General features: G+C 36.1%; 1 long non-coding RNA gene across 1 annotated transcript in view; it reads left to right on the top strand.

Moving 5' to 3' along the window:
* The first annotated feature begins 297 nt into the window (after positions 1-297).
* Positions 298-22,409, top strand: part of LOC144314047 (uncharacterized) — a 127,695-nt gene continuing 105,583 nt past the window's right edge. The window contains exons 1-3 of the long non-coding RNA XR_013379708.1: positions 298-458; positions 4,268-4,388; positions 13,335-13,421. This is a non-coding gene — a long non-coding RNA (uncharacterized LOC144314047). The remainder of the gene's footprint in view (positions 459-4,267; positions 4,389-13,334; positions 13,422-22,409) is intronic.

Genomic DNA, 22,409 nt, shown 5'->3' with positions numbered 1-22,409 from the left:
AAACATAAGTTTCTGTTGTTTAAGACACCCAGTTGGTGGTGTTTTGTTATGGCAGGGCTAGCAAAATAATACATAGGTAATGACTGGCACTCTCTATATCACACTGGCCTTTCTTAAACTCTGATTTCCATTGCTTTCCATATGTCAAGCTAAGACTTCCTTTTTACTATGTTCTATCTACTCGGCTCTGTCTTCTTTTCCTCTTCATCTTGACTCAAAGTAATTGATAGACTAGAATATATATGCAAATGCTTTTTATTGTCTTTACTAGTGTTATTTATTACTTCCAGCAGGATGACTGCAGTGATGCAAGCTTGCTTTCCAAGTGCCCACTCTTTAACCTCCCAGTCTGTGCCTATCTCAAATATCTATATAATCTCCTCAAATATTTGGCATGGAAGCTATTCGTGAGCGGATGAGAAAACTTCTCCCAGCTGCCATGGGGTCCATAAATTCAAGTGAGCTCATTATTTTCTTTTCTGATGCATAATGTCGCTCTAGAAAATTATCATTTAATCAGCAGTAATGACTCTCATATTTCTGCTGCACTGCTTGTTAATCTCCCTACCTAGTATAAAGAAATCCTTTAGCAATGCAAATAAAATTTCAGCTTAGAAACAGAGATATAGAGAAGGATGGGGTCTTACCCCATTCTTCTCCTGTCATATGTATAGCCTTGGATATTCAGGGAAATAATAATTTTACTCCATCTAATATACCAAGATTTTCCATGGAAAGTGGTCAAAAATAGGAAGTGATTCACTTGAATTTAATAATCTTACAAAATACTTGAATGTTTGCATCCCATGGTCTATATCAAGTTGGCAGAGTGTGAAGTCACAGCCACATTTATCAGAAGGCTGTGACTTCACACTCTGCCAACTCTTACCATCCTCTTGTGTACCACTGTCCCTCTTGCTCACCAGGTTCTAGTCACTCAACCTTTATTAATCCCTTGATCATCAAGCTCACTCCACCCTCAATGCTTTTATACATGTTCTTGCTTCTAACTGAGACCATTTTCCCCATGTTCTTTTCCTGATAACTTCTATTTTGAGAACTTGTTTCACTGCCACTTTCTGGAGGAAATATTCCCTGAATACTCCAGGACATAACAGATTCCATAATAGGTCCCAAAATATGCATGGTAGTTTTCTTCAGAGTACTGGTCACCATGACATTAAATATTTATGTTCAAAATCAATAACCCATTAGCTCTGTCCCTAATATTTGGAAGGACAAAAATAGGGGTGCATTTCTCTCAGACTATCAATCACACACATGTATCTGGAAGATGCTATAAAACATTTCTGTCTCCGCCCCCCTCCCCCCCCCCCCCCCACTTTGAGTGGCTTATTTCTTAAACTCAATCACTCAATCTTCTTATCTGGGCCCTTCACTCTTCTTTCCATCCTGAAATGCTTTGGTTCCATACTTCCAATACCACCATCCTCAGGGCTCCCTTTCTTCCTCTCAACCTCTAGTTTAGACTGTTGACTGTTGATCAGTTGGTTAGGTCATATTTGTTCAGTATTGGGGATAGGTGGTAGAAATGGGAAGGCTGGAGGATGGGGAGAGCTTCAGACCAGAAGAGAAGAATGCAAAAAGCATTTGTTTCCTTTTGATCCAAGAAGAAACAGCTAAAAGACAAAAAAAAAAAAAAAAAAAAAAAAAAAAAGCCCTTTCTTAGTAATATTGGCAACTTCTTGCAGTATAACTCAAGGAAGAAAAATAATTGAAGATTATCCTTGCTGATGTTTCTTCCTTCCATTCCCCATCAGAGTGATTTTTCTAAAATAAATTATACGGGGCACCTAGTTGGCTCAGTCAGTTAAGCATCTCCCTTCCGCTCAGGTCATGATCCCAGGGTCCTGGGATCGAGTCCCACATCAGGCTCTCTGCTCAGCTTCTCCCTCTTCCTCTGCCTGCAGCTCACCCTAATTGTGCTCCCTCTCTCTCTGTCAAATAAATAAATAAAATCTCTAAAATACAATTATGGGCCCAAACTTTAAAATGCTTCAGAGATTCCCCTTGCCCTTTAGGATAATGTGGGACAATGCCCACATTTTTCAGCATGGGAAACAGTTTCCTTGTGATCTGATAAGCTGATTTTTACCTACTTCTCTAACATCAGCTACTGCTTCTCCCTTTTTCCTCCAGTGCTCTGTGCCCAGGCAATATTGGTGCTCTCGGAACTCTCCAGAAGGTGCTGGGTCCCTTAGCCCTTATCTTCCCTCCCCACTCCTCTCCACTTGGCTGACTCTTATTTCATACTTCAGAACTCTCTTGAGATGCTTTCCCTTTGTGAGGTCTTCACAGATCTTTATCCCACAAAGAGTAAGGGAAAATTTTATAGAAAATTAAAATATTTGTGTTGTTATAAAAATTTAACATTTCCTTTGAAAAATTATTACCTACCTATGTAAAAAAGATTATGTTGCACTTGTAGTGTTTCAGTTACTAGTGTAAACATGTTTTATATATAGATGAAACATAACATATATGATAACATATGTATAAAACATAATTCAGGTCAACAATCCTGTTGACAGATGGGGAAACTAAGGCCCCAAACTTAAGTAACATATCCAAGTTTCCACCATTTCATAGAAGCAGAATGGAAACTTAAACTGAAGTGACATGTTTCCAGAGCTCACGCTATTTTACCACTACCCGATTTACCTCTGCAATGTTCTGTTTTCAACAACTATTATTTGTGTATCATCATGCCTTATATAGTAGTTTATTTTTTATTTTTCTAAAAGATTTTATTTGTTTATTTGAGAAGAAGAAAGCAAGAGACAGAGAATGAGTAAAAGGGGAGGGGCAGACTCCCCACCTAGCCAGGATCCCAAGGCAGGGCTCAATCCTAGGATCCTAGGATCATGACCTGAGCTGAAGGCAGATGCTTAACCAACTGAACCACCCAGACACTCCCTAGGAGTTTATTTTTGTGTGTGTTCCTTATAAGACTGAGTGATCCAAGACCAAAAACAATCTTGCTTAATTTTTGTAGCATTGATATAGTCCTTATCACATAGTAACATTTGCTGAATTTATCTTCTGTGCAGATTGTACAAGTTTTGGAAGATGGCTACCTAGCCTGATCAAATCTTTTACCTTTCATCTTATCTTCCAGCTAAGGATTAAAATGTTAATATTCTCAGCATAATCACATTTAATTATTGCCGTTTATGTTCCTGTGCCCTGAGGTAAAGATTGTGTCTTCCCAATAAGTCAAAGTAATAAATGAGCACAGTACAGTTGCAAGGTAGGCCATTTGATGCTTCTGGAAATAGGAAATGCCCTCATCCTAGACTCCTATATTTCAGGATTTCCATACCAAGTGGGTAGGGGATCCACAGGGGAAAGAGCAACCAAAGAAAGTTAATATTATCAGGGAGGTAATCTACAGGGAATTTACTGGGTATGAAATAAATCCTGCTACTTAAATATCAAGAATCTCTTAAATTAACAAATAAAAATACTTCATATATCCTCAAAACTGGTGACATTTGATGGCCTAGTGAGATATTTAGGAAGTACTGTCACAAGTCTTGAAAATGGATAGGATATTGAGGAAGAGAGAAAAGGCAACATTTCTGGCTTTAGCTTGTTGAAAGGAGGCATTAATATTCAAGAAGGGGCAAGTAGGTGGAAGAACATATATATCTGCATTTATCCAAATCAGAAGGGAAGATAACACAATAGAAGAAAAATTAATCATTCCCCTGCTTCTAATACACACCTCTTCTAATACACACCTCTTCATTTGAAAAGGACAGAAATTTAAACTAATTTAAGTTTAAACTAATTGGGGCTAATTTAAACATAAAACAAAACAAAAACAAAAGAAAAAAAAAAAAACCCCAACCAAGTAAACACCAAAACTGTGTTGGCTTTGGGAACCAAGCATTAATAAGGGAAGGTGTAGATTTGATCTTAGGGATAATTGAAAGTGGGAACTCACATAGTCATGATTTTAGATATAATTTACATGTAGTAACATGCAAAGATATTAATTGTACAACACACATGCTTATTAAGAAATAGAACATTTTAAAATTGAAAATGCAAATTCTTTATTCGTTATAAGGCAATTCATATTTTCTATTTCTTATTCAGTCAATGTTATTGACTGAATTGTGTCTCCCAGAATTCATATTTTAAGGTTCTTACCCCTCATGTGACTGTATTTGGGGAGAGGATCTTTAAAGAGGTAATTGAGGTTAAATGAGATCATAACCGTGATTCCTTAATCCATTAGGACTGGTGTCTATAAATGATGAAGAGATACTAATGATGCACATGCACAGAGAAAAGACTATGTATGTAGCAAGAAAGTCACCATCTACAAGCCAAGGAGATGGGTCTTATACCAAACTAAGGTATCCTATATCCTAACACCTTGCTCTTGGATTTCAGCCTCCATATTGTGAGGAAATTAATTTCTGTTGATTAAGCCATCTAGTCTGTGGTATTTTGTTATGACAGCCCTGGGAAACTAATATAGTCAGTTTTAGTAAGTATTGTTTTTTAAGGAATTTATTCATTTCATCTAAGCTATGAAATATTTTACCAAAATTTTTTTGTAATATCCTATTGTTATTTTTAAATACTGTTTTATATTGTTGCCTTTTCTTTAATTTCTGATATTGATAATTAATATTTCTCTTTCTTGACCTGTTCTAATAAGAATTTATCAATTTTTAAAATCTTTATAAAGAACAAATCTTTGACTTTTTAATATTCTATAATCTGTTTTCTAGCTCATTGATTTTTGTTTTAATTTATACTATTTCACTTTTTTCCATTTATTTTGGGTTTAATTATTAATCTTTCTTGAGATTCTTTTTTTGTTTGTTTGTTTTGTTTTTTTACAAATTTGGGAACTTTTTAAAAAAATTTAATTCCAATATACTTAATATGCAGTGTTATATTAGTTTCAGGGGCAGAGTATACTGATTCAACAATTCCATACATAACCTGGTATTCATCACAAGGGCACTCCTTAATCCCCCATTACCTATTTCACCCATTCTTTTTTAATTTTCTTAATTAGGACACATGGATCACCAATTTTACAAATTTCTTCTTTTTTTTTAATACAATCATTTAAAGCTATACATTTTTCTGTAGGCACTACTATACCTGTAACATACAAATATTGATATGTAATGTTTTTATTTCATCAGCTGAAAATATTTTCTGGTTTACCTGTGATTTCTTCTTTGATACATGGTAATTTACTTACAGTCGATTGTTTACTTTCCAAATATTTGGAGATGTTCAAAATAATTTTTTGTTATTGATTTCTAAGTCCTAATTCTAATTCTAGTCTGCTTAATTTCAATACTTTGAAATGTACAAATGGTAAAAAAAAAAAGAATCTGTCTTCAGGAATGTTAACTTGAGAAGGTTTATTCTGCTTTCACTAAATATGGTGCTTTTTATTTTTTTATTATTATATTTTAGAAGATTTTATTTATTCATGAGAGACACAGATAGAGAGAGAGGCAATGACACAGGCAGAGGGAGAAGCAGGCTCCACGCAGGGAGCCCGACGTGAGACTCAATCCCCAGTCCCCAGGATCACACTCTGGGTCAAAGGCAGGTGCTAAACCACTGGGCTACCGGGGCCGCCCAATATGGTGCTTTTTAAATGTCAAATTATGTCAGTTGGTTGATAGTGTTTTTCAAGTCTTCTGATATATCTACTTTTTTTTCTGGTCATATATTTGTGACATGTGAGTAAAGTCTCCAACTTTAATTGTGGATTTGTCTCATTCTTTGGTTTTCTCTAGTTCTACTTCATATGTTTGGGAGCTCTTGTACTAATTGTACATGCATTTAAGATTGTTTTGTCTTCTAATTGATTCTTTTATAATTATGAAATGTTTTTCTTTGTCTCTGATAATACTTCTCATTTTGAAGTATACTTCTATATTAATTAAGCCACTTTTCTTATTAATGTCTGTATGGTATAGCAGTTACCTTCTTTTATTTTCAAATGTTTTGCATTTTTATTCATTCCCGAAGAAGAGTTTGGTGTTTTGTAATTTTATCTTTTCTGACAGTCTCTGCCTTTTAATTTGATTCTTCACTTCATTTATGACATTATTGACTTATTTATGTATTTTATTCTGTTATCTCATTCTGAGTTCCTCTGCTTTTTCTTTATACCCCATTTTTTGTGTCGGTGGAGTATTTTTAGTAACATTTTGTGTCCTCTGTTGACTCGTGAAATTATACTTCCTCCCATTATTTTTAGCAGTAATTCTAAAGATTATAATACGCATCTTTAATTTATCAACATCTACTTTCACAAAATAGTATTCTTGCCAGTATAAGAATGTTATAAATGTGTGTTCCATTTACTATCCTGATGGTTTATGTATCTTTTTGTCATATATTTTACTTTTCCATTTTCTTTAAACCACACATTACACTATTACATTATTTTTAATTTAAATAATCAGTAGTTTTTTAGACTGGTTTAAAAATCACATAATAAGAATCGATTTTTAAATGCTCTTTTTTTTTGATAGTATATTCATGGTTTTATTAATGTAGAAAAATGTAGCATAGACTCATGTTAAATGAAGCCTTAGTCTTGCTCTTTATTTTTTTAAAGGATTTTTTTGTTTGTTTGAGAAAGAGTAAATGAGAAAGAGAGAGAGAGAGAAAGAGAGAGAGAAAGCACAAGAAGGGGGGAAAGGCAGAGGGAGAAGCAGACTCCTTGCTGAGCAGGGAGCCTGACTCAGGACTCAGATCCCAGGATCTTGGGATCATGACGTGAGCCAAAGGCAGAGGCTTAACCAACTGAGCCACCTAGGTGCCCCTAAATGCTCTTTATATTTACTAACCTATTTACTCTTTATGGTGATTTCCATTGCTTCCTGCATCACCAAATTTTTATCTGCTATTTCTTTTTTCAGCCTAAGAAACTTAAAAATTTTTTTGTTTTGTGGTGCAAATTCACTAAAGGTGATTTAGTTGTCTTCTCTGAAAGAAATATTTATTTGACCTTTATTTTTGGATGGAATTTTCACTGGATATAGAATTCTAATTTGTTTTTCTTTCAGTGCTTTTCTATTGTCTTCCAACCTCTAATACTTTTCTAGTTAAACTTCTGTTGATGTTTTTCTTGGCTGTTACCATACACATAATGTATCCCCACTCCCTCACCACCACCCCTTGCCTACTTCTAAGACTTAAAAAAAAATCTTAGTTATCTCAGTAGTTTGATGCCTAGGTGTGATTTTTGTTCCTAGGTATGCTTTTCTTCCTATTTGGTCTGCTGGGAGTTTGCTGAGAGTTATGAATGTATAAATTGACATGTGTTTTAGGGAGAATAAGATCCCCCAAAGACATTTGTGTCCTAATCTGTGAAATTTATACATATGTAAGATTACCTGGTAAAAGGTAACTAAGTTTCCAGATGAAATTAAGGTGCTTAATCAGCTGACTTTACAATAGGGAGCTGAAGGGAGAGGCTGGGTGGTCAAGACAAACTTTGACCATTAAACAAGGTATAATATCCATGAATAAAACTAGGGTCTGGAGATGTAGGAAAAGCAGATTACATTACATAGGCAGAGACCCAGACTCTTGGGAGTTCCCTACCCAGGAGCTAAAGCTTTAGATGGTCAGAGTCCAGTGGAATATTCCAAACAGAGTTTGGGAACTTCCCTCACTTCAGAAGTTTCCTTGGCCAGTAGAGTTAGCTACGTTGCTATTATGTGTTCTATACATGAGAAGTAATTGACTTGCTGGTTTAAGGTCACAATTAGGAAGATAATTCCTTTGCATAGAAACACTGTTATCCATATCATCCTAGCCTGGAATACGTCTTCTACTGCTCTCTCCTGCTGTGCTAATGGAGACTTGTCTATACAGTCAAGATCAGAAGTTGTTGGGTAGATTAAGAAAATCTTGATTCCTTCCTTGTAATCCCATCTTCATCTAGAGACGTACATCTTACTTGGGGTAGGGGGAAGAATTATCTAGCAGCTGTGGATTGCTAAGCTATCCACTCTTTATCCTCTACCACAATCATCTCGTTTCAGAAACAAGTATGTTTTCAAAGAACCTTTTTGTTAGCACAAAGGTACTACTTATTTATTGTAGAAACTGGAAGAAGCTGTATGAAAGATGAAAGTAATTTACTAAGTGCTTATTTCAGATATATTGGTGAACAAATAATGTAGTATTCCATAATCCTACCTCCCATAAGTAATCCAATATTTTGTTTTATTTTGATTTGGCTTTATTGAGATCATGCTCCACATCCTATTTATATCCGAGTTTCAAATTTAACAATGTTGGAGGAAAATACCCCTATCATTACCTATCTATTGTATGGCTGCACAGTATTTGTATTCCATTTCAGAAATCTAAACCACTCTATTCTCATTGTTAACCATTGCGTTTGGACACTTCTTACCTACACCATCTCTCTAAGTCTCTCTGTCCCTTCAGACCAACCCTATAACCCCATAGTCTAAAACTTCAAGTGCTTTTTCATCATCGTTTTCAACTTCCTAGTTCAATTATCCGTGATCTGATTGCAAGTAGGTCAGTCGAGCAGCTTCTTTACAAGACTAACTCTGATTCTCTCTGAAGCGGATGACTTGGTTCAAACATCTGCATTTTGAATAAAGTCAGACATCCTTAATCCTCACAACCATTGACGCAGAATAAACTCCCTACGCATATGCTTAAGGTATTTTAAGCTAAAAAATAGTCTTCAAAGAAGATGTATTTGAGCAAAAAATTGCACATTGCAAACCTGATTCTTGCCCCCCGCCCATAATTCATGTTGATGAAGTTTGTGCGTATTTGAAAATATATTTCAGTTTTGATTACTGTAATCCAACATAGTAGTGGTTTCTCTGGAAAGAACACAAAATCTGATATAGTATTGCCTTTCCAAACTGCATTTTATAAAGGCAACACAATTGAAAAATTCTAGCTATATGAAGAAAATTCAGATTCTGTATTTCCAATTAAATATTTACAGCAAGGTTATATGCACATAATTGGTCATGCATTGAAGACATAGAGGAATACATATATATAGAGAAACAGTATAAGAATACATGGAAATGGTATTCAGAAAGAATGGCATTCCCATGCTTCAATCACCTCACTATTCATTGAGGCCAATGTCCAAGGATTTTAAATTATACTTCTTTTCTGGAAAGAATCATAAGATTCCTTTAGGCATTCCAAAACAGAGAACTGAACTTAATAGTGGGAAGTAGACCCAAGAACTTGTCTTCTAAGCTGGCTGAAATATAGTATTTTTCCTTTAAAATAATGTTGAAGGAAGGTGAACCTTTAAACCTCCAGATTTGCAGCTTAAAACTCTAATTTATTTTTCCTGGCAACAGTTGCAATGTTCCTAGATTTATATGGAAAAGAAAAAATATAATTCCTCTATCTAAAATGGACAAAGCTCTAGAAAGGAAATAAAATGAGGATTTTGACCTTCACTGTTAAAACAGGAAATCGACTTTGGGAATGTAACATTCCATTGTCCAATCCTCTGAGATATTTGGAAGGTAATTATAGAAGAGCATTTATATATTCAAAGTGCTCAAAATCAAGTATAAGGCTCAGACAGCCCAAATACTACTGAATTAAAAGAATGCTATCAGCTAATAGTAATGGAAGGATAAAAAGGTTTAGAATTTGAAGAAGCATGAGAGAGATGACAGCAAAGCGCTTATTGACTAGTAGGAACTTGTGAGTTGGAAAGAGGGCATGTTAGTTTTAATCAGCTTCATCTCTTTTGGGCTTGGTGCAAAAGCCAAAACAGGAAAATTCTAAATTTTTATATTCTTCAGCAAATTGCTAATTTGTGGTTTTGTAACTTATTTTAAAATGAAGCTTATATTTCATAAGAAATGTGGTGATGCTTCCTAATATGCAGGAAATATGCTGACAGCAATAGGGGAAAAAAACGGCTCCTGAATCTGAACAGACATCAGCATAATATTTATTGAGCTTATGTAACTGGAACACACTATGGCCTAAAATGATGGGTTGGCAGTGGAAGTTTTCATTGTGGTCCCTGAGACACCTCCTTCTTAAATTTAGTTGTTGGCATCTGATTATTGCTCCACTGTTTTTGGCTCCTTGGAGTTTAAGGTGAGGAGAGAATGCCAGGGAGCAGATAAATCTTTCAATTTCACAAAGAACTGCCAAAGAAAAACTTAAAGCAGTGACGTTCCTGACTCTCAGATTCTTTTTTTCCTATTAATGTAGTTGTCTTCTCATTCTATTCAAATATATTACTCATTTTTTATAATTACAACTCTAAGTTAATTTTTTTTTCATTAAAAAAGAGAATGTGCTTATTGTACAGAACTTGAAAAGTATGTTGAAGCAAAGAGAACAACATTAATGTCGTTGTCTCTTTATTTTACCACGGGCCTGACTCCATCCTTCTTTTTTCTCCACATACAAGAGTTGGGAGAGTAATGAAAATACAGGCATTTCAGGGGTGCCTCCATGGTGCAGCAGTTGGTTAAGCCTTGGACTCAGTTTCAGCTCAGGTCACGATTTTAGGGCCCTAAAATCAGGGTTGTGAGATTGAGCCTTGTGTTGGGGTCCTCGCTCAGTGAGAAGTCTGCCTGGGATTCTCTTTCCCTCTCTCTCTGCCCATCCTGCTCACATGTGTGTGCATGCTCTCTCCCTCTAAAACAAATAAATAAATCTTTTTAAAAAAGAAAATGCAGAGATTTTACCCTTTCATTTGCTTTAGTATTCTGAATACTTCCTCATATCGCGAAGGCTTTGTCAAAATGTCTTTGTTAACGGCTATTCCATATTTTACTGTCATTTATCACCCTACTTCTCTGCTGTTGGATACAGTTAAATACTTCACAAAACACACAAGCTATGATTTATTTTTTTTTCATGAACTCCCGTGATTCCAGGTACTTTTCAAATGTTGATGTTCCTCAGAAGTCTATCTTTGGCTTCTCTTCTTTGTTCTTACCTTTCTCCTTCATCAATTTTATCCATTTCCATTTTTTCCAAGCCCCTTCTATATGTTCAATACTGTCTCCTGAATCTGAAGCCCTATATTCCTCTGTCTCTTCAGTATCTTTCCCTAGGCTTCCATGAGTAACACAAACTTTAAAAAGTTCTCAAATTTGATCCTCATGTAATGTGGTCAATATAATACTTGTTACCTGGTTATCCTAATCAGGAGCTTGGAAATCTCAAATTCTTCTCCCTCATTGAATTTGTACTTATAATGGAACAGTCTGCCTTAGGGCAAGTGGGTAGCCCTGGGTTACGTGGTACACAATATGGCTGGCTCTACCAGCAATGTACAGGGCAATTTTGCTCAAAAACAATTGAAGATCTTATAGATTCTGATTGGCCTGTCTAATTCAGCCCTTGAAATTATTACTTTTTTATAAACTAAAAAAAACTATGGTTGTGATGGATGTGTTACTTAAATATTATATGTATCCCGATTTATATAGCATAAGTATCACTGTAGAGATGTAGTTCACAAGGACTTTTGGAATGTGATACGTGGAAGACATACTCTCTATTCTGGGGAAGTGTAGATGCCAGCGAAGATAAGTTTGTGTCATATATGACAGAGTAGTGTAAAAATAATAGGGAAAGCTTGAGTGTTATATTGAAGAGTTTGGCCTTGTTTTGTAGATAATAGAGCGCCACTAGCAGGTTTTCATGACTGGAAGTCCCATGATAAAAACTTGTAAAAGACAAGTCTGGAGTAGAATGTAGGATGGTTGAGAGACAGGAGACATATCAGAATCCTCCTGTGCTCCACATCAGACCTTCTTATTCTTTCCTCTAATTCCATGCCTGCTTCAGGGACCAGCTTTATGCACACACAAGTGACAGAGCCTTGTCTGAGGCACATATCCCCTAGCTCTTGTTATGGCGGTTTCTCTGCTGCAGGCATGGCAGGCCTGGTTGGCAGTCAATGCTAGGCACTCATGCTTGCACAGCCCAGAATTCGGGGAAGTTGGACCTCCATGGAGCAACTTTTGACTAATGTAAGACAGAAGCCCATCGACATATTTTTTTTCTCTTCTTCCCTCAGGCGGATAGTGTATATAGGCATTTCACAAGATTTCTCAGCTGCGTCTATGGGACTGCGCGGCCAGTTGTCTCTGGAATGGCAGCACATTTTTTAATGTAGCCCTGTATTGGCTCTCTTGCTCCCTGACTCTCAGGCCTGCTACTAAATAAACTACCTATGCCTGATATTTTATGACAGGCTGGCCTCTGGCAGAACCCATGCTAAGGAAGGAGAGACCATAATCGCTTTTCTCCAGAGAGGACTTCTCCATCTAAATCAGAATACCTTTAAATACATCACACTGCCTCTTTAGAATATTTACTATATTTGAATTTTTTTTATTTGCATGACTATATATGCATGATTCTCTTCCGCCATTTGACTGTAAGATCCCTGAAAAAAAAGCATATCTTCTTTATCATTATTATATCCCTAGAACCTCATGAGAATTATTAAATTAAAAAAAAAAAACAATGAATAGGATTTTAACACTTTCCTTCAAACTCCAAAGTTCTGCAGGCTGTCAGAAGTCACACTCCGCTTTACCTTTGTTTGGTATGCAGGTTAGTGAGAAAGATCTAGTTTTATTTTTCTCAATATCCTGTAATTTTCTTGTTATGGAATGATAGAGAAATATATTTGATGTTAATTAAGATAACACAGAATTTCATGAATCTTCTCATTTGCCTTATTTATGATTTTTTAACTTCTCCATCCTAGTGTTGTGCATTCCAAGTAAACTATTCCCTCCCCAGTCAAAGGTTCCCCAGACCTGCACATGATCTACCATGTATCTCGGTTTCCCCATTAAAGCCAAGGACTCTGCGACTTCCCTCCCTGGCCTCTTTCCAGAATCTTCTTTGAAGATGAGTTGAGTTTGACTCAACTAATAAAATATAGACTAAAAAAAAAAAATGGGAATGTGTTGAGTACCAGTATTCTTTTTACACTGACATACACAGTCCATTCCAGAAAGACTCATTAGCCACATTTTCCAGTTGAAGAAAATGAAGCTCAGAGAGATTAAGCGAACTGCCCAAATTCACACAGCTAATAAGCCATCTCATTCCAGAGCCTGTGCTGGTAACTATTACATTTAAAAGCTGCTTGGATCTGCTAAATTTCCGTTTCTTGCCAGTGAATAGTGGCTTTTTTTCCTGCCCTGAGCAGTCATCGTTAATCCTTCAGGGCAGCTGAGAAGTATCTTAATCAGGACCTCTGACCTTGTCATTCATTCTTTTACTTACTGTTCACTTAGCTGCAGGCACCCCAAGGAATGGAAATGGAGCTGCCTAGGACTTCAGAGGAGCAGACCAAGCCAGAGACACCACCCAAAGACCTCTCAGTGAGTAATGCTTTTGCATATTAATGTTCTTTCTTTCTCTTTCTCTTCTCTCCTCTCTTTCCCCCTCTCCTCCCTAACCTCTCTGTCTGCACTTGCCTGCCTGACTGGTCCCTTTAGTTTGGGTGGAAGAAAAGATCATAAGGACATCTTCATTTAACTTTATTTTTGCTGAAATACAAGTTTATTTAAAGTTGACCTCTGAGGATTTATAGGAGTTTTTACCATTGGGCATTGCAATAATTTCAACTGTAGTTTCTCAGCATCGAATCTAAATCGCTAGATATAAATCATGGTGGAAAGCTCATTATTTCTTAATTACAGGACATATTAGCATCCAGCTTTAAGAATTTCCAGTGGATTAAAGGAATATTTTGATTTAGAGGAAAGTTTCCACTTAACCTTTCTGCTACAGTGACATCAGTGAGGTATCATTATCATTAGTTTAAAATAAAGATGGAACAAACAGAAAAACACCCAGGAATGAAAAGACATGCTTTGAATGGTTTGGAGATAAGCCAGAGGAGAAATGGCAATTATTTTTTGTTAACAATATTTTTTTTCCACTTGTTTGGAGTAAGTCCTAAGGAAGACTCAAGATACAGTGTTGATTTTCTTCCAGGTAGAACTGTGCATAGGAAATTTGTTTTGCATCCAGAGGAAAATTTGGGTAAAGTTCACTCTGATCTGAGTTGGACTTCAATAAGTAACAGCCATCTCAAAAACTTAGGATTAGATATTAAAGTTTACATTTAAATAACATATTTAGCATACTGTCTAAATCCATTTGAGACCTTCCTGGCTATACAAAAATTTACATGCTCAAGTTGAGAATAGGGAATAATTTATCTTTTTTAAAGGCTTATTATTTATTTTAGAGAGAGAGAGAGGGACAGAGCGAGAGAGTAAGGGGAGGGGCAGAAGGAGAGGAAGAGGGAGAGAGTTTCAAGCAGACTCCCCGCTGAGTGCGGAGCCTGATGCAGGGCTCAAACCCACGATCCATGAGATCACAACCTAAACTGAAATCATAAGTCAGGTGCTCAACTTACTGAGCCACTCAGGTGGCCCCAAAATAGAGAATAGTTTAAATACAGGCTTCCTTTAGCAGGCACTGAAGTCCCTGTGTGAGAAGGCTGTAGGACTGCATCAAGTCCTTCACCATCACTCCAGTCTGGGGGAACATGTTCTCATAGCAGTCTTCTGTCCTGTTCATTCTCCAAAGCTGTGCTGTATCTACTGTATCTTCTTGCCTCTTCAGTTCAGGTCACCACATTGAGCTTTCATTCACTTTGCAGAGGTTGAAAGAGCTCCTGCCACCTGCCAGGCTCTGTGCTAATGCTGTGAATGGAGTAGCAGATAAGACAAAAGTGGTCCCTGTTCTCACAAAGCTATCAGTGTATGGGGGGAGAAGAGGATTAAATGAGCAAATTAGGAGTAAAATAAATATAACAAAAAGGTTGGAAGTGAAAGGAAGGAGATATAACAGAGGGACCAACAAATAGGACCTACAGGACTCCAGAAAAAATGCATGATCTCCTTTTGAGCTGTAGGAAAATGAAACATTTGTGAAATAACAGTGTTAATAATAATGGTAACAACTGGCATTTGTATAGTATTTACTGTCTGCAAACCATTAATCAAACTATATCAACGTTAATGCATATGTCTAAGTGGGAGAGACTAATCTGAATAGGCTGCATGCCATATGACTCCCACTCTATGACACCCTGAAAAGACCAAACTATGAAGACAATAGAAAGACCATTGGCCACCATGACTTTGGGGGAGAGGGCAGGGTTAAAGATGTGGAGCATAGGAGATTTTTAGGGCAGTGAAACTGTACTGAGAAATACTGTAATGGATAGATGTTACACATTTGTCTGAACTATGATATAAACCCTTACATGCACTTCACTTAACAAGAATATATCAATAGTGGCTCATCTGTTTTAACAGATATACTATGCTAATACAAGATGTGAGTAAGGGAAGTTGGCAGGTGATATATTGGGCTGTACTTTCTGTTCAGTGTTTTATAAACTTAAAACTATTGGAAAAAATAAATAAAAAAAAGCTCTTTGAGGAAGGCACTAAGTTAGCCTAGTTTTTTAGGTAAGGAAACAAAGACACAGACTTGCCTAATTTCCCACAAGTAGGAGGCTGAAGTAGGACTTGAATCCAAGTGTATCTGACAAAGTTCTTGTTCTTATGCCTGGTGAGATCAGAAATGCTTCATTATTCCCTCAGTCTCATTTCTAACTTCTCTACCCTTCTTTCTTCCCTTACGTCAGTGGTCTCATTATTCTTATGGGCATTTGGAATTAGAACCTTATAAATGCACATCTTTTTCTGTGTCTTACAACCCTCCAGCTATAGTCATGCATCACATCCATGGATCCTTCTCCTACTGTGTTTTTTGGCCCCACCTTGTCCTTTCACCTTTTCTAGATGGCTGTCCCTCCCTTGGTCCCCAAAGATTCTCCATTTCTTCTTCTCCATTTCTGTTTGCTTCTTAGGGACTTCACCTGACTTTGGGCTCATGGTTTCTTTTTTTTTCTCCTTTCATTTCCCCCATACTAACTCCAGACTGGTCATTCTAGCAATTATTCAATACCATGCCAGGCCCTTAACATTCAATAAATAATCTATATTTTTATGAGGATGATGATTATGATGATGATAGCATTGAGGGAGATTATTTAACTGCTAACATCTTTCTTTAAGCTTATCTCCCAAGATATCAAAGCAAAATTTGGGTGTCAATCTAAACAACTATGGTGAGTTTGACCCTTAAATACTTGTGTTCTTCTTTGTCTTGATTTGGGAAAGAAAGCTTGACCTAGCATCTGCATTCTACCCAGGTGCCCAAGTAGTTGGTTTATTAAAGTCTCTTCATTTGAATCTTCTGGGGTGAGTTCTGTTTCCGGCTGGCATGCCTACTAATAAAGAGGGTATTCAGGGCTCCTGGGAGGCTCAGTGGTTGAGTGTCTGGCTTTGGCTCAGGTCATGATCCTGGGGTCTTGGGATTGAATCCCACATCAGGGTCCCTGTAGGGAGCCTGCTTCTCCTGCCTGTCTCTGCCTCTCTCTCTGTGTCTTTCATGAATAAATTAATAAAATCTTTTTTTAAAAAAGGGTATTCAGTGCATATTTACCAAACCAATTGAGAAGTGAAAGGCATTTCTATCTTTAGTTGTTCTGTTTTGTATTTATTCAGTTTAGCATAAAAATCATACAACAGTAACAAAACAAGTTGAAATGTCTTTCAGTTCTTTTTTTTTTTGTCTTTCAGTTCTTACTCTGAATTCCTACTTTGTGTTTTGTTTGGAATATTCTTACTACATTTTTACAAAAGTATACTTTTCTTTTAAATGCATGATCATTTACAAGTATTTTTTTCTTATATCTGTGTGATTTTATAAAAAAGTCTTTTAGCTGCTCTTCTTTTTCTGGAGAATTATATCTAAAATGGAATAATGAAAATAAATGGGAAATAAGATTTAAATGTATAAACCTATGTTTTACAGCTCTTGCTCAGGAAAACAGGTAGAGGTTAAATCATACCATTTAAAGGTAAATAGCACTTGCTGGATCACTTTAGTCATCTAAAAATTAGTTTTATTTACTCTTTCCTATAAATAGTAAGCTATTAGAATGGGGCTTGGTAAACTAGTATTTCAGATATTTTCACTGAAATTATTGGATTAGAGTTTAACCCACTGCCCATTCCTTATTAAATGATTCATTTATTCTTTTCTGTGATTTAAAATGGTCTTAAATCAAATGCATCCTATTGTTCATATTTTTCTCTCATAGGCACATCTCAGGTACATTGATTAACTTGACCATAGCTGTCTCTGACCATTTTCAGAATATCCATACATGAAAATTGAAGCCTACACAACACTTAATGAGTAATTGCTAGCATTGCCTTGTAACATTATCTGGGTAAATTTGGACAAGCCCTTTAACCTTTCTAGATTCAAGAGTCCTGGGTGGGGGAGGGGCTGATAATACCTTCCTATATGCAAAACACATTGCACAGCAGGATGCAAATATAAGGGGATGGCCACTTAATTCTGTATTTAGAAAGATACATTTAACAGTGTTATTTAATGTCTTATAGTCCCTTGAGAGTCAAAATACTCTGGAAAATATTTCAGCTAGTCTCAACTAGAATCTCTAACCTAGAAAATAAATCATGTGGTTAATATTTCAATAAATGTTTGCCTCAATGCTCATAAAGTGACATATATATGTGTATATGTATAGTGTACATTATCCTTGCTATCCCTTTTCCTTTCCCTTCCTTTGGTAACAAATAACATTTTTTGCAAAATGAACAGTACCTCAAATTGAGCATTTTTCTTTCATGTTTGTTGTCCTCAAGAGGAAAACTCTGAAATATATTCCTGCTTAGTATGACTTTGCTTTAGACATTTTAGAACCATTATAGGGAATTTTCTCTCGTTGGTGTTGCATTTTTCTTTCTTCTTTCTTTCTTTCTTTCTTTCTTTCTTTCTTTCTTTCTTCTTTCTTTTTCTTCTTTTCTTTTAATGCAATAGCCTTTATTTTGAATATTTCTCTTTTTTTTCCCCAAAGAATCTTTCCTTCTGGATTTTCTCAGCTACTTCTGTGCTATTTATGGTCCAAATGTTATAGTAAATACAGGAAAACAATGTTCACCAGTGAAGCTAAGAGAGGATATGAGGTATCTGGGTTTTTAAGTTGAGTAAACCCATTTGGCTGTATTAAGATTAACCTCTGTAGCCTAGAGTCAAAATGGGGAATCTAAGAAAGAGATGAGGTAAGATACATTCTACACAGATAAATGACTCTTGAATTCATGTTGTGGACTCTCTGCAGAAAATTTTAAATTTTGAACCCCTTTGATCTGTCCTTTATTCATATATGTTTTTTTAATTTTTAAAATTTATTTATTCACGAGAGACAGAGAGAGAGAGAGAGAGAGGCAGAGACACAGGCAGAGGGAGAAGCAGGCTCCATGCAGGGAGCCTGATGCGGGACTCGATCCTGGGACTCCAGGATCACACGCTGGGCCGAAGGCAAGCGCCAAACTGCTAAGCCACCCAGGGATCCCCATATTCATATTTTGGGATAAAAATTCTCTTTTCTTTAAAAGATAGCACCTGGTAAAAGATACTAGGCAACTCTGTTAGTCCAGAAAGGCTAATTGTTATAACAGGAGCAATAAACATTTCAAATGCAATGCAGTGTACATTCATTTCTCACTGATGTACTGATAGTTCATTGTGGTTGGTAGAGGTAGGGCTCTTGTTCTGCACATTCATTCATAGAGCCAGGTTCTTTCCATCCTGTGCTTCTACCTTCTCTAAGTCCTTGGAGTTTCCTCTATTCAGCTGATTGGGAAATTGATGAAAGTCATGTCTTAAAGGCATCTGTGTGTCAAGCCAGTAAGTGACACATATCAGTTCATTTCACACACTAGTCTCATGGGCATACCTAATTGCAAGGGAGGCTAAAAAATTAATTTAGTAGTAGTGTCAGGAAGAAGGAGAGAATGTGCAGCATTTTTTGAATGTGTACAAGTGCCAGGTAGTATTCTGAATCCATTGTATAGATCAATTCATGTAAGCTTCAAAAACAACCCTAAGAGATAGATATTTTAATTATTCTATTTTCTAGATGAGGGAACACTGAAGCATAATGCCGTTATTTAACTTGGTTGAGGCATAGAATTAGTGAAAGGCTGAACCAGCATGTGGGATCAAGTAATCTGATTTGAGAATTCACTTCTTAACTATTAAACATTCTGTTTTTCTATACCTAGATGCAGTTTATAGAATCATGTTCTTGTCCATTAAATATAGAAAATACATAAATATTTTTAAAAAGGTTTCCTCATCACATAGGCTTATACAATAGTTATAACTATGATAGGCACAGTGTTCAAGGTGATTCTAGAGAGAAATTTGGGCCCAAGCATCAGAAACCTTTAAAATGGTCTTTCCCAGGACACCTGGGTGGCTCAGTCAGCAAAACATCTGCCTTTGGCCCAGGTCATGATCTTGGGGTCCTGGGATCGAGCCTCGTTCCTGTTCAACGAGGAGTCTGCTTCTTACCTCTGCCCTTAACCCTGTCTTGAGCCTTCTCTCTCTCTCAAATAAATAGATAATTTTTTTTGAAATAGATAAAATCTTAAAAAAAAAGGTCTTTCCCTTTGACCCAGAAATTCTCCTACTTTCCTTGCATTCTCAAATGAATGCAAGAAGTTGTAAGAATAAAGATAGTTATCACAATGTTGTTTAAAATAACAAATATTTGGAAACAACCTGTCTGATAATAAGTACAAATTAAATACATTTTGAGATATACACAATGGATTGTTCTGTAGCCACTACAGATGAGAATATACATGAATACTTATGACACAAAATATATTTATTTGCTATTTATAAATAGTACATATACGGGTCACAAAATAACATATACATCAGGAAAATGTATTTTTAAAAGTGTGTATTTGCATATTAAAACTTTAAAAAAGAAAAAAAAAAGAAAAATTTAAAAAATATACAACAAAAATTAATACTGGTTAACTTTAGACAGTAGAATTTTTGATTTTTAAAGTTTTGCTCATTTTCCCCTAACATTTCTATAAAAACATGTTTTACTTGTATGACAAAAAAGAGAAAGCAATAAAGCAGAAAGTTTAAGTAAAAAAAGAAGATATATTTGCCTAACATGGAGGATGATGAAGAGATATAGAAGCTTATAAATTCCACAAAACTTCAGGCCATTCCAAGGGATAGTTAAATATAATCATTTTCATGCATTCGGCTAGCATATACTCACTTATCCTATTACATGCGAGATGCCTATTCTGTGTCTTCCACTTTGGCAAGACCCAGGGTATGGTAATAAAAAGGACACAGGCTATGCCCTTAAAGAACTAACTCAGCAGGGTAGGAAAGGGGCTGAAAATGCCTCTATTCTGAGAGAATAGAATTTATAGATAGGTTTTGCTGAGGGTCACATTTTTATGACATAATTTTGTACAAATTGTGTATAACACCAATCACATTTAGCTGTCATTATCAACTTTAAATCTTCTATTGGCAGAAAAATTAGATTCTAGTTTTGCCAGGTTTTTGAATTCCTTTAAGTGGCTGGGAAAATTCTAAAGAAGCTTCTGGAAGGATACATTCAGCAAACCAAAGGGCTTTAGGGTAGGACAGACTTATAAAATTTCTTAAGGACTCATTGATTAAAATCTTCTGAAATATCTCCATGGGAAACTTATTGGGAAGCCCTGAATTAAAAAAAAAAATTCCAATTTTCATGGTTCACATTCGAGTTTCTGGAGAGCAAGGTAGTAATTTGATTTAATTCAGTTCAACACACATTTATTGTAATTTCATTGTAATATTTATTATAATTGCATTATAGCGTTTACCATCACATCAGGAGGAAACTCTGTAATTAGAGACCTCTGTAGTCAATCATTTTTGCCTCCCCTCAAAGTGTAGGATACCCCTGAGCCTCTGCCGACCCGGAATACTGCATTGTAATTGTCTGTTTATCCCATTAGACTATATCCTTGAGGCCAGAGACTGTGTGCTCCTGTCACCCAGTGTGGTTCCTGGAATATGGCAGGCACTCAATAATTACATTCTGGGAAAATATACTCTTCATTCTCTCGCTCCTTTTTAACATTAAATTGCTCATTAATATTTCTTTCAAAGGACTAGCTAGACAAGGGGAGGAATCCTTGGCCAGCTATAAACATTTAATAAGATAGCTGAAGACATTGCAGTGGGAATTAGAGGGTTATAAAATAATTTAAAAATTAGGACTTGTCCTCATAGAGCTCACACTCTCACTGAAATGATGCATAGGGTCCTAGATGCTTTAACATGTTTAACTGCATGCTGCTGAAAAGTGACCATTAATGTGTAGATGGATAGCCATATCTTAGTTAATATAAACTAGTATCAGAAAATCAAACTTATCAAAGCAGATGGAAGTGGTTATTCAGAAAATTAAATGGCTTTTTTATTATAGAAAAGTGGTTTTGCAGAGGGCTTCCTTTACATTGGGAGTGTCCTGATTAATTTTAATTCTGAATTGCTTTACACTTTAAAATCCATGGACTGTGTAGCATGACATTGACTTGGGCTGTGTAGGCGGATGGCAGGGGAGACCTTCCATATGATGAAAATTTAAAGAATGGTCAGATATGAGTGCAACTATTCTGAGAGTGTAATTTTGCAAAGAATTTAAAAGAAGGCAAGAAAAAATCCATTTCATTCATTTCGTCATAGATTCATCCAACAAAATTTATTTAGTACATATCTGGCATAGAGAAGAAAGGCAAGTAGAGTTAGGAACAGTCTAAGTAAATGCCTTTAGTTCTACACAGACACATTTACTTCATGGAAGGTGACATATTCTTTTGAGGAGTAACAAAATTTCCTGAAATCTAAGAGCATTGAATCAAATCAAGAATTGAGAGAGTTAACTACAGGAAGAAACATCACTGCTTACATTGAAAGACCCTGGTTGGAATCATAGCTTAGCTTCTTGGTTGAGCAAATAACTCACGTCCCTAGCCCAGTTTTCTCATCTGTAGAATGGAAATAATAATAACCCCTTTTATGGATAAGTAATATAAAGCATTAAATCTCCTCTAATAACACTCTGGTACATAGAAATACATGGGAAAAATTACTCACCTTCTTTTTTCCTCATTCATTTCTAATGTCACTCTCTTCATAGCAAGCCAAGAGAGGGGCTTAGGAAACTCTGTTTGTTACAGGGACCTGTAGATGGCGCTCTAACAATGTAAGAGTGGTTTGTTGGAGGGTGGCTTTTTTGTGAGGAATATGCCATATGCTCGGTGCTAATGCCTGATTACTGCATGAAATATGTTTGTGGTCCACAGTTTATATCCCAGCCTAACTCAACGAGCTAGTAGAATTGGCAGAAATAGGGTTTTGTAGAGCTACCT

This window comes from Canis aureus, chromosome 5, assembly GCF_053574225.1.
Source record: "Canis aureus isolate CA01 chromosome 5, VMU_Caureus_v.1.0, whole genome shotgun sequence".
Lineage (NCBI taxonomy): Eukaryota > Metazoa > Chordata > Mammalia > Carnivora > Canidae > Canis > Canis aureus.
This window is presented reverse-complemented; position numbering and strand designations above follow the sequence as displayed.